This window comes from Colossoma macropomum, unplaced genomic scaffold (assembly GCF_904425465.1).
Source record: "Colossoma macropomum unplaced genomic scaffold, Colossoma_macropomum, whole genome shotgun sequence".
NCBI lineage: Eukaryota > Metazoa > Chordata > Actinopteri > Characiformes > Serrasalmidae > Colossoma > Colossoma macropomum.
The window spans coordinates 17,063,602-17,075,810 of record NW_023494806.1 but is presented as its reverse complement, the minus strand read 5'-3'; positions in this window follow the sequence as shown (position 1 = coordinate 17,075,810).

The window sequence follows — 12,209 nt, the reverse complement described above, 5'->3', positions numbered from 1 at the left end:
AATGCAATTATTGTCTTTCACACAATTATTTTTGACAACACCCTAATTGTGTTGATGCAGTATTTTGTATTCATTTTGTGTTCAAGCTCATTTTTTTATTGTAAAGAATGAAGATCTCAACCCTGAATAGCATTCAGATGTGGCAGAGATGTAAGTCAGAAAGCAGGTGCTGCCGTTCGGTTCGGGTGTAATCGGACGTGACGAAACCTCACGAAGTTAAGGACAGATACGTCCATGTCCTTAAATGGCACAAAGCTGGAACCCACTTATCCTCCTTTCTCACAGACAGCGGCGTGAGGGTGAGGATGGTGATGATGATGTAGGTCAACTCGGTTTATCCGCGTATCAGCTAGAACAATTAGGATTCAAAATTCTTTTATAATAATGTCTTTTTGAGATGTGGAGAATGTAGACATCCAAAGCTGTAATGAAGTGGCGCTAAATCCCCATTCATTTGAGAGAAAAGAAGAGAGAGAGAGAGAGAGAGAGAGAGCGAGAGAGAGACTTGTGATGAAAGTTGCTGCAATATTAAACTTTGCCTCGACAGAATCTTCAGTTCACTAACAGAACGAGCCATTAACAAGACGTTTTGCCCACATATGCACACAATGGACGTCATTTTGCTGCTTCTGCTACGTTACAGAAATAGCCCTCCTGGATGAATGGGTCACGTGAGCTTCTGCAGCTAAAAAACTTCATAGACGCCTAGTCAGTGGCCGCTTCCTGAGGTATTTAAGCTAATGGATATTTTGATAGTCACTGCACAAATAGTCGCATAGACGGCATCTTTTTATCATCCTCATCATCGTATGAAATTGGACCTCCATCCTCATCCTCACCTCGACCTGAAATTGAAAGTCTTTCAGCGTCTTAATCTGCTTGATTTCACTCAGCGGCTGCGGCTAGCAGGCTAATGAGTAATTAGAGCCGCTTCTCTTGTTGCTTCTTGCATCTTCGCCCCGGTGGGGGGGTTGGGGGGGTTGGGAGGGTTGGGGTTACGACAACAGAATACTCAATTTCCACCACCCACCTTCTCAAAGGAAGCGTTCCGTTTGACCACCACCAGACCTATCAGACCACCTCAGGCTGACGAGGGAGGCAGGGCATTCAAACATTGTTTAACTAACTGAAACAGCCTGTTTATTCCTTCATTGGGTTTTACATCAGTCAGGAAGCACTGAGGGAATATGTAGCCATACGACCCAAACTGCAGCCCGAAGATCTTTTTTTTTTTGGACAATTTGTGTCTGACAGTGTGAACTAAGCTATTAATTTTCTGTTTCTTTTTTCACCCTCTAGATTGAAGATGTTACTGAATATAAAACATATATTGTGGCTATTCTGCCTGTGCCACACATCCCATGCACTTGGTAAGTTGTGGTTTTGGCCTGTAATGAATTTGGCATATTACATTCACTTCTGGCCCAGTTGTCTGTGACTCAGTTTGTTAATGGGAATTCCACCGATTTTTCAAAAGTTTGGCATAGTTTGGTGGTTGAGATGTAAACAAAGTCATTCAGAGTGATTTGATGTAAAATAGTTTACCAAAGATAAACTACCAACTCAGATTTCTTTACAGTGGTTGTGATGGGAACCGGGGTTCGCAGTGTCTACAACACAAATATAGCCATTTTATTCACTATCCAAAACCACCTGTGAACCTACATGTGTCTTCTCAGTTTTTATATGTAGTGCTGATGTTGCTAAATTGGGACTATTTTTCTGCACACTGTGTGTAATGATTTAAAAATATATTTTAGTCCAAAACCATCTCAGAGCTTTCGTAAAAGAGTGTCTCAGGCATCAAGCAGAGTATTCATGACCATTTGATGTTATAACTGTCTCTGAGGGACCTTTCAAAGGCATTAAACTCTTTAGACGTCTGGTTCCTATCGCCACCACTGTGAACAATTCTTTAAGTCTTTAAGTTTCTCTCTGAAGGGTTTAGTTTACATATTAACCATTTAATTACACAGGAATTTTGATAAGTTGGTGGAATTCCACTTTAAGACTCGGGGGGGTATCCTTTAGGTACACCTGAGCATTTATGCCTGCTCTCTGAGTGATATTTTGTTTCCCGCAAAGCAAGCCTTGTCTCTTAGTCTTAATGTGTTCTCGAGCGCATTTCCCAGGACCCATACCTTTTAATTAGGAAACTATCTGTGTCTGGTGAAAACAGATGGCTTCGCCTCATCACCTAGAAAGGCCCTCCACACACTGTGGTCTATACAGCCCTTGGGGGTCATCCCACCTGTCCAGAGCATTCCTCTCATTGCTGCTCAGAGAATTCAGTGATTCACCTTTGTCTAAACAATGATGACTTAATTCATTTCCATTCAAACAAGTTAATGTTTCTAATCCTGGATGATGGCTAGTAATGTAGAAATCCCCTTGGAAAAGTGAAGTGTTTATTGACAGCGAATTGAACATTGGCCTTGTAACAGTTTTTCACACAACAGCTGTGACTTCCCACTGGGAGCCTCTGTTGCTAGCTTGTTTTAAGAGGGAAAACTAGGCCTTTTGCTTGCTTCTTTTCAGTTGAAACTAATGCTTGTATGTTCTACTTTTTTCTGTTCTTAAATGCATATCAGCACACTTAGTATCCATGTGCATCACAGTGGGAAAAATGACCACAAAGGGCCTGCCATGTTAGGTTCACCTAGGCTATGCTTGCATGTTTAATATACTGTAGGCATGGGGCAATATGATGTGATATCAATATGTTGTGATATTGTGATACATTGCATTATGTCACAGCCTTGTTTAATTGAATTTAGTGCAGCACAGTATGCGAAACATTAAATTAAAATCATTGCACTTTGATAGTATTATGTTTTAAATATGGCACTATTGGTGCTTTTGTCTGTTCCAACTCATCAAATCTAAGTAAAACTCAACATTGTGATATATATTATGGATCAAGACAGTGTTTTTGATATTTTTGCCATATTCCCCACCCTAACATACTGTATCCTTGGTCCTCTCTAGTCTCTAGCTCGCTAGCAGTGACGAAGCCGGTGAGCGGCTCTCTTTCGGGGAAGGTGGTCCTGCCGTGCCACTTCTCCACCCTGCCCACCATAGCACCCAACAATGCCACCATCTCAGACCATCTACGCATCAAATGGACCAAGATGGATAGTGATGTGGAGTCCGTAGTACTTGTGGCTCAAAATGGCGTCATTAAAATTGGGCCAGGCTACAGGAACCGAGTGTCTGTGCCAAGTCATCCAGAGATTATAGGCGACGCCTCGTTGACTGTGGTGAAGCTGCGGGCCAGTGATGCTGGAACATACCGCTGTGAGGTCCTGTATGGCATTGAGGACACCCAAGACACGGTCAACCTGAATGTCAATGGTAAGCTACTATTATGAACAATGTCTTGTCAAATTCGTTGGCATTTTTAGAACATGTAATAAGGTCAAAAAGCTTCTTGATATCCGCCTACATGTAATCTAATGCTTATTAATGTGTCTAGTATGTTTCAAATTACTTAAATTCACTTATTTCAAAGTTCAGTTCAAGGATGTTAAGTCATCCTTTCCCACAGCAATTTAAGACTTGACAGTTCTTTTACATCATTTAACAGCAAAATGCTCTCCACACTCTTTCATCCTAACGTCTCTTCTTGGACTTGCTGTGGTGTCTCCTCTGAGACCTTTCCCCATCTGAGAAACTGATTTATGTTTGGGCCATGAGAATCGATGCATTGGGCTGGGTTTGGACAATTTTGGCTCTCAAAGTACGGCACCTCCCATCTCTCTGCAAAGACCTTGCCGTTTTAATTGGAGCCATTACTCATTTAGTTACTGGCTGTTTGAAAGCCACCATTATGCTGGATGGAATGTCCCTTCACTCACGCATTCATGTTATTGTTACAGTTCAGCACTCGCTGTTTTACTAATTTAAATGACCCACAATATTGTTTTTTTTCACACTGTGGCTAAATTTCTGTTTACTTTTTAACATCAGGCATTACAGACATTCCATCTTTTGTGGAGAAATTGTCTTTGATGGATGGTTGTATGGTATGCATATAAAAATGATAAAATGCTCTCATGTGATTAAGTGAGATTAGATACTCCAGAACACTTCCTTCCTGTGGAAACATGTCCACAAGTGTTTATTCTTCTTTCCAGGTGTTGTTTTTCATTACCGGGCCAAGACCAGTAGATACACCTTGAACTATGATGAAGCAGTGGAGGCCTGTGGAAATGTTGGGGCCACCATTGCCACAGCAGACCAACTGAAAGCTGCCTATGAGGATGGATTTGACCAATGTGATGCTGGCTGGATAGCAGATCAGACAGTTAGGTCAGAGTTCACACTTTTTTACTACTGCTGCTACTGATGCTATTCGTCTTGCCGCTTTGAAACCACAATATGGTACTATATTTTATTTAATCTTTATCTGTACACTCCTACATTGTTCCTGCATTGTTCTTGACTTGCATGTATGGATCCTTGGAAAACCTTGGTATTATTAGTATAATTGTGGTATAGAATCTACATTTACACTTTCCCACCTTGGTTCTTTGAAGAACCATTAATTGAACCAACATTTGATCTTCTATGATATTACTCCAATGAACTCTTTTTGGCATCTTGAAGACTTCAAAGACATTCAAAGTGGTTTGATGTGAAATGATGCATTGCTTCCAGAGTCAGATTTTCTTTACAGTGGTGGTGATAGGAACCTGGGTTTATGATGTCTATAACCATGGATGGCCATTTTATTTGCTCTCCAAAACAACCTGTGCATTTACACAAATTTCTTAACACAAAATAGATAATGTAAATAGTGGTAAATCCAAAAAATATGTTGAGTCCTACAACACCCAGCATGTACCTTTCTGCCAGAAATGGAGTTGTGGAATAGCCAAAGTTTGGGGGAGGATCATGCCATAAGCCCCTACTTCTTCTAACATCCTATAAATTCCCCATCTCTACCTTCTGTTTACTGCAACCAAGTTAGCGCACCCTGCCACCACCCCCATCTCTTTCTTGTTCCTCAGTTCTATCTGTAGGTCCTTTCTCTATTCATCAATGGGACATTTGGCCTTCTAGTTCAAAGCAGAAACCTCCCAAAACTCCAGCCCAAGTTCTCAGAGTTCTTTCCCCTCCTACAGTCTTACATCTTGTACCATGTTGAATGCATTGTCCTAACTCGTAAAAATGGCTTCTAAATAGGCTTTAAGCCAAAAACCTTATTTCAAAACTATTTTAAATTGAGGTCCCAGGGATCTGGCAGCATATATGTAGCTATTTCATGTTGTAACTTTCTGTGAGGTAGCACTGAGAACAATTCTGATTTGGCAGGTTTCTCTGGAGTAATATGTTTCACATCAAACCACTCTGAATGACATTGTTTGCATCTTAACTAATTAATTATGCAGAAATGTATAGACTGTGTGGCACTGTTTATGAAGCTGCTTTACAGGTCCAGATCCCAAATATAAGCACATTAATCTATGAATGCTTTGAATACTTTGAATACTTTGAATGAGTCATGGGGTGTTTCTCTTTTTGGATCTATAGATACCCCATCACTATACCAAGGCCTGGCTGCTCTGGGAACATGCCCGGAAAACCTGGCGTTCGCTCATATGGCATGAGAAAGCCCACTGAGACGTACGATGTGTATTGCTACGCAGACAAGCTCGAGGGTAAGAGTGCAAGTGAAAAGGTTCACCACACACTTTTTTTTCAAGGGAAAATGCAATGTTCAAGTCTTCAACTCATCCAGTCATACTTGCATTTGAAAATATTATAGTGAAAGCTTTGATTACAGACAGGGTTGACCTCACAGACATTTGAGATTGGACTTCATTTAAAGTCGGTTGAACACCAAAAAGAATGTAATAATGAACAATATTACTTCTGGCATGACTCTTGGTGCTGCAAGTGGAGCCAGAGTTGTTGATTTGTTGGTTTTTGACGCATTGCTGACACATTTAGTGTGGTTTCAAACCACAATCTTACGGTTACATCAGTCAAAAATGTTCTGGAAGTTGGTCACAGGGTTCAAGAACTTAAGTAATGTTCAGAATTGGACAAGGGCTTTTAATTTTAATTGGCATCACAAAAGAGAACTACACTGTTTTTTGTGTAAACAATGAATATCTGCCCAGTAAGAGTCAGCAAAAGCCACCTATCAAATTTCCCAGGATTGATTTGTCTCTGGTAAATAGTTAGTCCAGTTAAAACCTTAGTACAGTAGAATCACTCTGAGATGACAGGTGTTTTATTACTGTGCTATGCCCATATGTGGAGAAAGAAGAATGTTAAATTAACAGCAATGGCAAATTGGTGTCACTTCCTGAAACACCCTATTGTGTGTTGTGGTTTTTAATATGCCCTGTTTCTAAATGAAAGAGGACTTGAGGATGTTCATTGTACATAGCTGCAAATTACACAAATTTATGGAAACCTTGGTTATAACTTTTGACAGTTATACACCCAATTCTAAGCAAAAACATGCACACCCTGCACAACATGCTGTGTTTTTTTGCGTTAAATCCACCACAAGGGTCACATATGGAAAACATTACATATTCTGTGAAAACATTTTGTTTACAACATGTGCTGTCATAAGCTTGTTTAAAAAAAGGGTCACAGTGTAGGATCTGATCAATTATTGACCCCGTGGGATATGTTAATCTGATGATTACTGATTGTGAACAGGCTTTCTTAATGTTGCCATGCATGGAAGATTTGTTGTGAGTTATTTTAATTTGATACTGTTACAAAAAGTACTAGACTAAATTCAGCTTTCTTAAACCATAGTCTTATTTGGTTACAAACCTAGAAACGTCTTATTCACTAACTGCTATAGATAGATAGTGTAGATTTGGCAATGAATATGGCTTCACAATATGGACAAGATTCTAGCTATTTCATGCAATATACCTTATATATTAACATTTGTGAGTCAATAATATGACACATATAAGATTTACTTGAATTATTTTAACACAGTTTGATTTTGTTGGATTGAATTGGTTCATTTGTCAGATGTTTTGGATCTCTTTATTAATCAAAACACCCAAAGACATTTGATATGGGACGTTTGAATGGTTCAGAGGCTAAGAGAGCATAATAAAGAACAAAACTGTTTGGTTAGAGGGCTCATTTGCATATTGAAGCTTTCTGAGATATCAGTATTGCAAAAACACAATTTAGCTATAACAATTAGCAAACAATATTTATTATATGGTGAAATTAACCAAAAGATATGAGTCCAATACAATATTGTGGATATGGTTGATGTATTATAGTCACTCATATTTGTGTACACATTCAGGTGAGGTGTTCTTTGCTCCTACCACACGGAAGATGTCATTCGAGGAGGCCAAGACTGAGTGTGAGAACCAGAATGCAGTACTTGCCTCTCCTGGCCAGCTCCACTCTGCTTGGAGAAATGGTCTAGATCGCTGTGACTATGGCTGGCTCTCTGATGGAAGCGCCCGCCACCCTGTCTCCATACCTAGACAGCAGTGCGGCAGAGGTCTGCTTGGGGTCCGGACCATGTATCGCTACCACAACCAGACAGGCTTCCCTGAACCCACCATGAAACTGGGAGCATACTGTTTCAAAGGTACAGACATTTTATGTGTTTTACAGACTGCATCAGTAACTATGTTTACATTTACGTTTACATTCACAGAACGGAGACATTTAGATGACCTGTATAAAAGCCAGTCCATTTACAGTCCTGTTTACATACATGCAAGTATAATACAGTATAGAGTTAAATACAAAGTGAAACGTCTGCTTCCTAAGTTTACACAAGCAAAATGTTACAGGAACTTAGCCTGTGGAATAATCTAAGCATTTATATGTTCAAATCTATCTTGAATAGTCTGGTCAATAAAAGCCAGTATTGCATGTTTTAATCATGCTAAGCTGAGGTTGAATGAAACTTAGTTCAGGGGTGTCAAACTGGGTTCCTTGTGGGCCACAGCTCTGCAGCTCTGTTCTTCCTAGTTAGAGTCTTGATTCAACATATCAGCTAATTAGGCCTTCATGAGTTAAACTCAGAGGGTTATGCTGTGTTCGACTAAAGTTTGTTACTCAAAATTTCTGACTCAACTAGAAATTCGTACTACAAAAGCAAAGAAAACATCCTAAATTACAAGTTCATACAAACAATAATGTACTCTACTTTTAAATTACAGTAGTACTTGCAGGTACTTTACAGAAAGTAAATACGTCATCAGTGTTACAGTTATCACTCATATCACTAATGTTAGCTGGCTAGCTTGTTACTAACAATACTCCCACTTTGTACATGTGGAGATTGAAAACGATGCAGTTCTAGGCGTTGACTTCCCACTGCCATAAAGTGGAAGTGCATCTTTGGTCCCACCTCCTGTAACACAAAATATGATTGGTTGGATTTCTCTGTTACATCTTAATTACATTGGAAAATATGCAGTGTTCGATTTAAGCTTGAAACTTGACATCAACCTCTGACTATGACAAACTGAAAAAAGCGACAGCACTGTGGTATGGTGGGACCTCCAAATGAACCTTGGATCAGTTCGTTGCTGGTGGGATTGCTTTTAGACGATGATCCGTGCCAAACTCTTTGACAGCTAAAGCATTTCATTTGCGCTGACATGGACTGTGGCTTGCATCTTTATACATCCTAACGGTTAGATTTTAATAAAGAATGTATGTAAGAGATACATCTGGATTTTATTGTGAGAGGCTAATTAAAGTTGTAGTAAAAACATAGGTAGTTTTTATATTATAATGGAGGCATTTGTGACAGCAAGGAAGGCCGGCATCCCCGCCAAATGCTTGACAAATCAAAAAAACACTTTAGTGCACTTCAGTTGCTGCAGTCTGATATGAACCGAACCCAACGTCACAAAACCCAAACTCTGGTGCACACTTTAATAAAGGAATGAGGTGTGAAAACAGCCTTAATTAGAATATCAGAACTATTGGTGTGCATGCAAGAACTTACATATTGTGGAGTATGTTCTGAGAGCATGTGTAATTGCTGCATGGAGATACCTGGGGGATTTTGGGGAAAGAGAGGACAACTATTTAGCCAGACCTCCAGTTCCTTGATGTCATTTCTTAGAGTGTGCGTAATCTAGTCCCCCACCCATACAAGCCTTGCACTCACATACTCTCACAGACATACACACACAAGTTGGCGTGTGTTTCTCTGCGTCAATAAAACTCCTTTCCCACATCAGTGACAGTAAATCCAGGCAGAAGCTTAGACTGTGTGTACATCTAAGCTCATTTTATTTGTGCTCGAAATGGTTGCCATTGTTTGTTAAATTGAGAGTTCACTTCAGTTTGAGACATGGTGCGCTGGAAAAGTTTACACGAGTCTTAATAGTCTGTGGAGCAGTGGTCCTCTGACCTCACTCCATTTCACTTTGGGTTGCCGCCCGTTTCCTGGGAAACCAGCTTGGGCTTGGTTGGGAAAGTTAAATCATATTTCTAAACTTCTGCTCTCACTCTTGTACACTCTTAAAAATAAAGGTACCGAAAAGGGTTCTTTGGAGTGATGCCATAGAAGAGACGCTTTTGGCTCCTGACAAGCCCTGTCAGTGGATGATACTATAAAGAACAGTAAATGAGACATGCAAGTTTGGAGAATCTTTTTTTTTTAAAGTTTAAAGAACCTCCACATAATGTAATGGTTCTACATTAAGTAAAGAATTTTCCTAAGTCTGCCTAAGGCTAAAGGCAAGAACCATTTAGGAACCTTTATTTTTTAAGAGTGTGTAGCATAGAGTCAGTCTCATTACATAGTTAGTTTTTCACTCACTTTGCCCAAAATTCTTGAAAATCAGAATCAAAAATTGTATGTGTGTATACACATATATATATATATATATATATATATATATATATATATATATATATGTATATATATATATGTATATTAATGAGGAACAAAACTGTTTAAATATTGATTGGCAATAAGTTGACATAACCTAGCATAACATAACCTAGCAACACCTTAGCAAACACCTGAGATACCTTACCAACAGCCTAGCAACACTTTAGCAACCACCTGGGATACCATAGCAACAGCTTAGCAGTTCCTTAGCAACTACAAAGGATAGCACATCAGGGGCCTATCAGCACCTTATCAACCACTTGGGATACCATAGCAATAGACTAGCAACACCTTAGCAACCACCAAACAACCACCAAGCAACACCATTACAACAAGCTGGGATAGGATAGCAACCTCTTGGCAGCACCATAGCAAGCACCTTACTAAACTACTAAATAAACTCAATTAAATTTAAATGACTGCTTTGAATTTTGAGGTGTTGTTAGCTGACTTTCTCAAGCCAACTTAAAGTTTGTTCATGAACTTTCCATTTCTAGTCTTCCTAACAGTTAAAATTGTTTGATTTTGAGAAAACTGGAATCACCAGTTTTACTGTTTCCACCCAAACGTTTGATGCATCCCTATAACATTGATAAAACTTACAATAATTACTTATTATAAAAATGTAAAAAGGATTGTCATACTAATTATAGACATAACAAATTGTTCAGTTTTCAGTTTCACTCTTACTTCCACAAATGTCCTTGGGTTTATAGTATCCAACCTAGGAGAACCTCTCTTATTAGTTTAAATTATTAATATAAACTGTGAACTGTTTCATATTATAAATCTGCAGAACAGCACACCTTTAAAATCTCCTTCTTAGGTCACTTTCAATGGGATGCCCTAGAGCTCTATCCATGTCTTTATCTCTCAGCGTGAGAAAGTGCTTAGGTGTTATCCGCTATGTTCCCTCTTATCTTCCATCTACCTCTCATTTCCGCCATCAGACCCTCCCTCCTTTTTGTCACGTGCACTCACGCTTATCAGAACAGACATGTGAATAACGTACAGCGACTGTCGTGGCTCCAGAATCAGTGGCTCCACTGACCCCTGACCTGGGGGGGGGCGCTCTATCTTTTCAACTGAAGCTAATTCAGATAACTCACCTCCTGCCAGGCAGGGCGCTCATCCAGAATGGCAGCCTGCTGTGATAAGAATTGGACCCCAGGGGTCACCTCAAACAGGACACTGTGACCTCGCTGTTTGTTTGGTCTATTTTAGTCCACTTAGACCTCTCAGGGGTCCATTTGGTTTTAAGAGCTGTTCAGGTACGACTTGGGTTACATATATATATATTGTTTGTTAATCATTGTCATGATAGTGGCCTTTGCAATACTGATATAGCAGAATAAACAAATAACCATAAACAATTTTAGCATAAAAAAGGCTGGCCAGTCTTGATCATGCCATCAAAGGCTCATCAGTGTGGTTAAATATATTGCACTTGTCACAGTTGCAATATAGAGCAACATAATTGCAATATAGTATTTTGCCTATATCGTGCAGTGCTAGTATTAATAGAATACAGTAGTTGGGTCAGTCTACCATTGCAGTGGCAAACATTGATGCTGAAATGGAAGTCAAGTGTAAAACATAGACTGTTATATTGAACAATATTAGAAAGTTTGTAACACCACTGACATCAACACCACTGACAAAGTTACTTTAATTTTAATTTAAATTTTATACTTTAAAAATAAAAAAAATCTAAAATACCACTGCCACTTTAGTTTCAGAGTCACATTGGATGTTTACAGATGTTGCATTTCATGTTGTTATTTTTTTTAATTGTTAAAATCACTTCTTAATTCACGAGTAACACCACTGACATCCTTTTGTGAATCAGTATAAAGGTAGCTGTCAGTATTTTAGATGTGAAATATTTAAGATAGCATATTAGATTTAACTAACCCTGGATTATATGAAAAAGACTTTTTCTTTAAATTACATTTTATTTTTTTGGAACACCACTGACTGAAAATCTTAGGACAAGTATTATTATCAAATTTAAATTATATTTATATATTTAAAATGGTTTTAAAATAGGAAAACCATACATTTAATTAATTTTTATGATTAAAAAACAAGGATAAATAACAAAAAAAAAATTATTAATGTAAATGATAACAGCATGTGTGAAGTCACTGCTGTGACTTGCAGTTTTTCATGAAGAACCTGACTAAAAATAATTAACATGAAAATTCAAAAGAAGAATAATCTGTGGTTGGTTAATTTGAGAATAGTACAAAGGATGCAGCCATCAATTTTATATGGTTTATTCTAATTTTGAGCTCATTTTTATGGCTTCATGGTCCGAAAGCATTTGCCACCATAGAGT